This window comes from Manis javanica, chromosome 15 (assembly GCF_040802235.1).
Source record: "Manis javanica isolate MJ-LG chromosome 15, MJ_LKY, whole genome shotgun sequence".
In the NCBI taxonomy this organism is placed as follows: Eukaryota; Metazoa; Chordata; class Mammalia; order Pholidota; family Manidae; genus Manis; species Manis javanica.
In genome coordinates, this window is record NC_133170.1 from 28807491 (window position 1) to 28814416 (window position 6926).

A 6926-nucleotide genomic window follows, 5' to 3' on the forward strand; every position below is an offset into this window, starting at 1 on the left:
TAAGAATAGGAAATTTTTTTACACAAACAGTAACCATATGAAAGCCAGTGTAGCCATCCTAATAGTAGAGAAAGTAGGCTTTAAAGCAAACACATTACTTCATAAAGATTTATTTAATTGTAAGATCAATTCACTGGGAAGCTACCACAAAATCCAAAAGCATGCAATAACATAGCTTTAAAATACTTAAAGCAAAACCTGACAGAATTAAAAGGAAAAACAAAAAATCCATATTAGAGTGAATTTAATACATCTCTTTCAATATCTAATAACAGACAAACAAAACAATAAAAGATCTGAACTACACAATTAACAAACCAGTTGGCAAGTGTAGAACACCATGTTTCCTTTTACATAATGATATTATAAATCATAGCAGTGGCTACTTTCGAGAAGGAAAAAAGCACATGGTTGCTGGAAATGAGCATGAGGGGAGTTCCTGGGGAGTACTGGAATGCTATTTCTTGACCTCTGTAGTAGTTAGATGGGTGTGTTCACTTAACAATTACTCATCAAATTGTTATAAGTCAATGAAAAACATGAAATACATTTGTGTAGTTGGAATACCATATAGAGCAATAATAAGCAATCTCATCTACATTGAACAAAAATGGATATATCTTGAAAATTGTGTTGAGTGAAAGCATATTAAGGATATTACAATTTTTGTGATTTTTAAAAAAATGCTCTGTATGTTTATGGATACAAACATATATATAGTAAATGTATAATTTCTGGATGGGAAAAGTATATACCACTTTCTCGGGAGTTTGAACAAGGAGTATGAGAGGCCTCAACTGTATCTGTAACATTTTATTTCTTAAAAAGCCCTTAAGTAAATATGGCAAAATGTTAACATTTCTTAAATGTGGCTGGAGGGCATATGGATATTTGTTATATTTGTTGTAATTTTCTATATGAAACATTTCATAATTCTTTAAAGACTTTAAAATTGTAAAAATGTTCTTATGTCACCAAATATTCTGAAAGCAAATTTTAATGTCTGTATGTTTTTACTATTATAAACAATGTTATGATAAACATCCTTATCTTAAATACTTGTGGCATCTCTAATTTCTTTGGAGACATTGCTAGATCTTAGATTCTTGGGTCAAAGGTTATGAGCAATTTTAAAGCCTTTAGTAGATATTGACAGTTCTCATGAAACAGTCTTACATTAGCCCTTACAGAAGAGTGGAAACCAAAATCTCCTTTCTCTCTGGGTCTGGAGTGCAGTCAGGGACACATTCTCAATCCAACTCACATGCCCACCTTGGACTTCGCCCATCCCAAACACTTTTCTTGGATTTTCATAGTCTGAATCCATGATGAGGATTCTCTGGTGGACCTGGAAGGGACAAATAAGGAAGGGCCAGCTTAGCTAATCCCCAAATTGGACACATTGTACAGAGACCATGAGCCCAGGTCATTGGAGTACGTCCCAGTGGGTGAAGGAGGAGCTGGCCTAGTGGTCACCCCAAGTTGCACTGGGACTTTGACCGGACCCATCCACTGTGTCATTCCAGGTAGAGTTCTGCTCCGCCTGTGGTCTTCTGCACACAGGAGCTCCATGAAGTCCATGGGCCCTAGCTCCCTTCCACCACTGCGTTTTAGAAATTACAGGCAAACCTGCTGTACATTAGCAAAACATGACTGGTTTCCCTTCCTGTTGGTCCCTCCCTGCTTCTGACCCACAGACAAGGGGGGAGACACTATGAAATATCTAAGATCTGAAAGGACCAGCCAGGGAACTTGAGGCTGCACTGCGCAAGAGTAACGCTGAAAAGGTACTTCTCATATTTATTGTGAAAATGACCTTAAAATGAACTTAAACATCATTATCTGGCCTTGAGTCTAGCCCAAGGACGCAACGCTTCTCAAGGACACCGAAACCATGTGAGGGCGGCCCTGAGCCGTGAGAACTGCTTTGGTTCTCATCATTCTGTTTTTGATCACACATCAAGAATTGTGGGAAAAACAATCAAGTCATGTGTATTTGTACATTTGACTTCTATATTACCTGATTTATGTATTAATGCCATTAATCCCACACCTTCCCCAAATTCAGTTGGAAGGAAATTGGGAATTAGTGCTAGCAGTTTCTTCGTCCACTCCCCCAAATTACTAGCTTCTTATTTAAACTCCCTGGAAGCTTGATACTGGGGTATCTCTCAGCCACTCCATTCCTGTCCCTGCTCTCCAACATCCCCCAAACTTGAAAGCTTGTACTCACCTGCGCACGTGTTCTGTGGGTCTGAGAAGTCTAAGGATACTATCTAGAGACAGTTGCAGACTGAAACCCTAGGTTGAAAACACTGGGGAGCTGTGCTCAGGCTGCTCCATAATGAAGCAGCAGAGTTAGGGTGGGGGAGGGCAAGGTCCTGGCCAGTTAATGGGGAGAAATGAAGCTGGGGTGAACAGGGGGCCAGGTGGGGCAGCCAGAATGTAGTGCAGTGTCAGTGCAGAAAGTTCTGAGCCTTGGGTCCCTCGGAGGAATGGCAGACAGCCCTCAACTGGTGATGAACTTACATCTCCATGTTAAGAGGGCCTCCCAGAAGGCCATCTCCCTACCACCAGAGAACCTCTGCCACACAGCCAGAAACCAAAATGGCTCACGCCTGGCCAACCAGATGGCCCCACCTTTCCCACCTTTGCATGAGAAGTAGAAGCATCAGCAGCTCCGAGAAGGAACATCTCCATCTTTGTGATAGATCCCTAGAGAGCGGTGGGGCGACACCACGCAGGGCAGAGCGGGTCCCATTGGCTCTCTGCCACCCTGCTCTAGCCAGGGAGAAGTAGCTAAACAACGCTGGGAGCCCTCAGGGATGTTGACTTTACGCAGGGGTGGGTGGGTTGGGTGAGCAGCTTAAGGAAATCATGGCTGGTCCCCAGCTGGCACACCCCCAAGTAAACTGCTGAATTTCTCATTGTGCAATGTCAGAGGGCTCCATAGACAGACTCCATCCTTCAGTGCATGACAGTATTTCTACACATAGAGTTTGCACCATCTACAGTGCCACACTGTGGCTGCAGCACGGGGCGCCACTTGCCCATATGCCATTCTTGGCACTGTCGGCTGCCCTCTTTGGCTACAAGCCATGACTGGGTTAACAGCCAAAACCTAATGGGCTGAATCCAGCCTTCTCAAATACCTGTAAGATCCATACCTGTAAGATCCTGCAGTGGCTCCCCATTGCCTGCAGTACAAAACCCAGCTGGCATGGTGAGCAACTACATCCTCTGGCCTCCGTCGTCCTGGGAGCCTCCTCCCAGCCCGTGCTCCCGCAACACGGGTCCAGCCGGAGTTTTCTCAGTTTGCCCTGCATCTCCAGGCCTCCAAGTCTTTGCTCCTGTTCCTTGTTTAGCTTAATACACCTTTTCCTCTCTCTCTATGGAAAGCCTCTCCTTCTTCTAGGCCTACATTAAAGAGCAGCTCTCTTCTAAATTAAGAATGTATTAGAAATGTACAGAAATATCTGCTATGTGCCAGACACTGTGCTCAGCAGTGGGAATATATATACGGTCCTGGCTTGAGAAGCTCCTGGAGGGGAGCAAAGATATGCCCATAGGCACATACGGAATAACTTGGTCTTTCACTTACTTGTTGTTTATTGTTTACTCCAGTGAATCACAAGCTCTGCGTGGAAAGGAATTTTCATCTGTCTTGTTCACCACTCTAACCGGAACAGTCTCTGGAACATAATAGGGGTTCATTAAATAACTGTTGAATAACTAAATTAAAGAATGAGTGCAAGGCAATGTGGCCCAGGGGATACAAGTGTGGGCTCAGAAATAAATCCCACTGCCTGATTCAGTCCCGGTTGCACTCTTGATTAGCTGTGTGACCTTGGCAAGCTACTTACCCTCTCTGAGCTTCAGTTTGTTCCTGTGCAAAACAGGCATCTTAGTGATACCTAATTATTCAGGTGACTGAGGATTGAACAGGTAATCCATGTAAGTGACTTAAAACAGTCTGGCATGGTAAAATGTTTTTAATTGTCACTGTTGTTGCTGACTGTTGTGAAGGGAAGAAGGGCTGATTAGAGGTCCAGCATAGCCCAAGGCCATGCTGTGTGAAGTCTCTACACCAGCTCACTGATAGGAAAGCAGTTGTGTCCTAATTGGCCTGAGTTATGCAATTGGTCAGCGGCAGGAGCAGAAAAAAGCAGCCAGTACTGTTCACAGCCTATGTGTTCCTTGGTCTAATCAGCACAGCAAACTCCTTCCTTCCAGCTTGTGATGTGATTATTCCCATGTGCACAATAAGATTCAGGCTTAGTTTAGATCCCATAACTAAGTGTCCATTATGCAGTGTACTGAGCAGCCAGCAGGAAGATGACAGGGCCTCCCGCAGCTGGAGCTGCAATTAGTGACCTCAGGGCAATTGTGTCCCTGCTTCTCGCGTCCTCCCCACTTCCTCCCCCATGCCTACAGCACACATGGCTCTGGACTCTGGGCAGCCATGGAGAACACTGCACCTCTGTCTACACCTCTGAACTGAGCCGAGTCAGTAAGCAGTCCCAGGCTGCCAAGGGCTGAGGCAGGTGCAGCCACCCCAGCCACACCGATTACCCCTGCCCTGTGAGAGGGGGTGCTCCTGGGTCCCTTCCAGGGTCCTCTCACGAGCGTCTGTGGAGCTCTGCCCTGCCCTTTTTCGAATGCTTGTCCCCTTCCCTTTGGAGGATCCACCTTCCCCAGCAAACTCCCAAGGGGGGGTTCAAGACAGGCTTCCCTCTTCTGCGCCCTGAGAGCACTGGATGGGCAGTGTGCTCTAGCACTTAGCACAGAGTGTCCCAGCTGTTGCACTGTGTTTCCCCCAGCCTGAATTGTGGAACTGTGATCTCCCCCAAGGCTGACACTGTTTCTTTTTGCTTTGTACCCCCTGTGTGCACGGAGCTGGGACACAAACCAAAGACGGAAGAAAGGAAAGAAAAAAATACCTTCAAAGGACAAATCTAGGAAAGGGGAGGATGGAAAACTGCAGCAGAAAGACCAAGGGCTGGGCAGGCTGGGTGGCCTGGTTGGCTCCAGGCATAAGCCTTAGTGATTATGCAGCTTAACAGGCAGGGTATCCCCAGTCACAGCCCTACATCTGTGGCCACCAGCTGTGACTCTGGGCAGTCACTTGCCATGCTAGATTCCTTCATCTGCAGAGGAAGGGAACTGGGCTAGGTGATCTTTCCTGGCTTTAATATGTTATGATTTTGTAATCCAATTTTTGACTGGCAAACTTGATGCTAATAGAAAAATATATTCTCCATTACTATCCCTTGAACCCCTCTTCTCAAGTCCTCCTTTATGGACGAATCCAGAAAGAAGTCCACCACCATATCCGTATGGATGTCTGAGTGGTCTTTCCCACACTCAAGAGGATCTTTAGGACATGCAGTTCCGTCAGCCACAGCATGGTGCTAGGGAGCGGCCAGGGTCTTAGGCACCCTGGGATCAAACCAAAGCAGAACTCTATAGTCTGGGGACCATCAGACAAAAGCCAAATTGATTCACCACATTTCAGGTAACAGAGAAAGCTGAACTGAGATGTATCGAGTTTCAGCAAAAAAAATGGGGGTGAGGGGAGGGCTCAGAGAATAAGAAGGAAGAGACTCAAGAGTTTAAATAAGTTGTGTCTTATGTGACCTTAAATACCACATTTCCTTATCTTGCCTGGAGTGCCAGTAGTAAGAGCAGAGGTATTAGGGACAGCCAGACCTGGTTGAAAGCCCGGCCCCATCCCTTCCGAGCTGCGGGGGCCTGACCAAGTTTCTTTCTCTCTCTAAGAATCAGTTTCCTCATTGTAAAAATGTGTGTAATAGTTTCTACCCCAAGAGTTATTATGTGAGTTTTAAAAGATAACATATAGTTATCATCAGTGGATGCTGAAACCACCGGGAATATTCACACAGGCCAAAGTGTCAGCCCACAGAGTACTTGCTAAGTACAAAGGAAAATGGCTTCTCGGCATGTGGACACCAGGCAAACACCCCTTCAGCCAAGTGCTCATCTATCACCAACAACAGGACAGACTGACATTTTACGCCCCCTGATGTGCTGAACTGAGAAGCACACAACATCCCATATATAATTCTTCTTGCCAGCACTATTCACCCCAGACCTTTCCATGAGGAAACATCAAGCAAATCCAGACTGAGGGACATTTTGCAAAATAACTAGCTTGGACCTTTCAGAACTGTCAATGGAATGAAGGGAGGACAAAGGCCGAGAAACTGTTCTAAATCAAAGGAGACTAAAGAAGTCGGAACAGTTAATGCAACATACAATCTTCGATCAGATCCTGAAATGAAAGAAAAAAGAACAGAAGGGATATCATTAGGATAAGTGGGGAAATTGGAATCATGACTATATAATAGTTAATGGGATTGTTTTAAAATTCAATTTCCTCAGTGTGGTAATTGCACTTTAGTTATGTAGGATGTTCTTGTTCTGAGGCAATACATGCTGGAATATTTAGGAGTGGAGTGTCACAATGTGTGCATGTAACTCTCAACTGGTTCAAAAATAGAAAACAAAAATGTGAAACAAAAATATAGGCTGACACTTTGAAGCTGGATGAATATTCATTCATTTCTGGTATGAGAAACTAGGTGTAAGAAATAAAGCAATTAGTGAACCCTGATGTTTCATTGTATATTCTTAGTACATTTTGTAGGTTTGAGTTTTTTCAAAAATAAAGATTTTGGGGAAAAGGATAAAGTATATAAAGTCCTTGGCACTTAATAAGAGCTCAATAAGCGGTAACTGTGATCTGCTGGTGATGATAATAAGTTGAGTTTAAGGAAACTATTAAAATCTAAAAATGCTTGTTTTGTCCTCACATCTCAGGTCCTGATTTGCCATGTGAGATAGCTCAAGCTACCAGGCCACTCTGGGGTTCAGTTTCCCCGTCTGTAAAGCAGGAATGACATCAG

At 44.5% G+C, this 6926-nt stretch overlaps 1 long non-coding RNA gene across 1 annotated transcript; it reads right to left on the reverse strand.

Annotated features, from left to right (window-relative positions):
• Positions 1–207: 207 nt before the first annotated feature.
• Positions 208–4040, reverse strand: LOC140846569 (uncharacterized). Its single transcript, XR_012125790.1, has 3 exons — positions 3864–4040; positions 3602–3692; positions 208–1348 (listed from the first exon to the last, which is right to left on the reverse strand). It is a non-coding gene; the product is annotated as an uncharacterized lncRNA (long non-coding RNA).
• Between the last annotated feature and the right edge of the window lie 2886 nt (positions 4041–6926).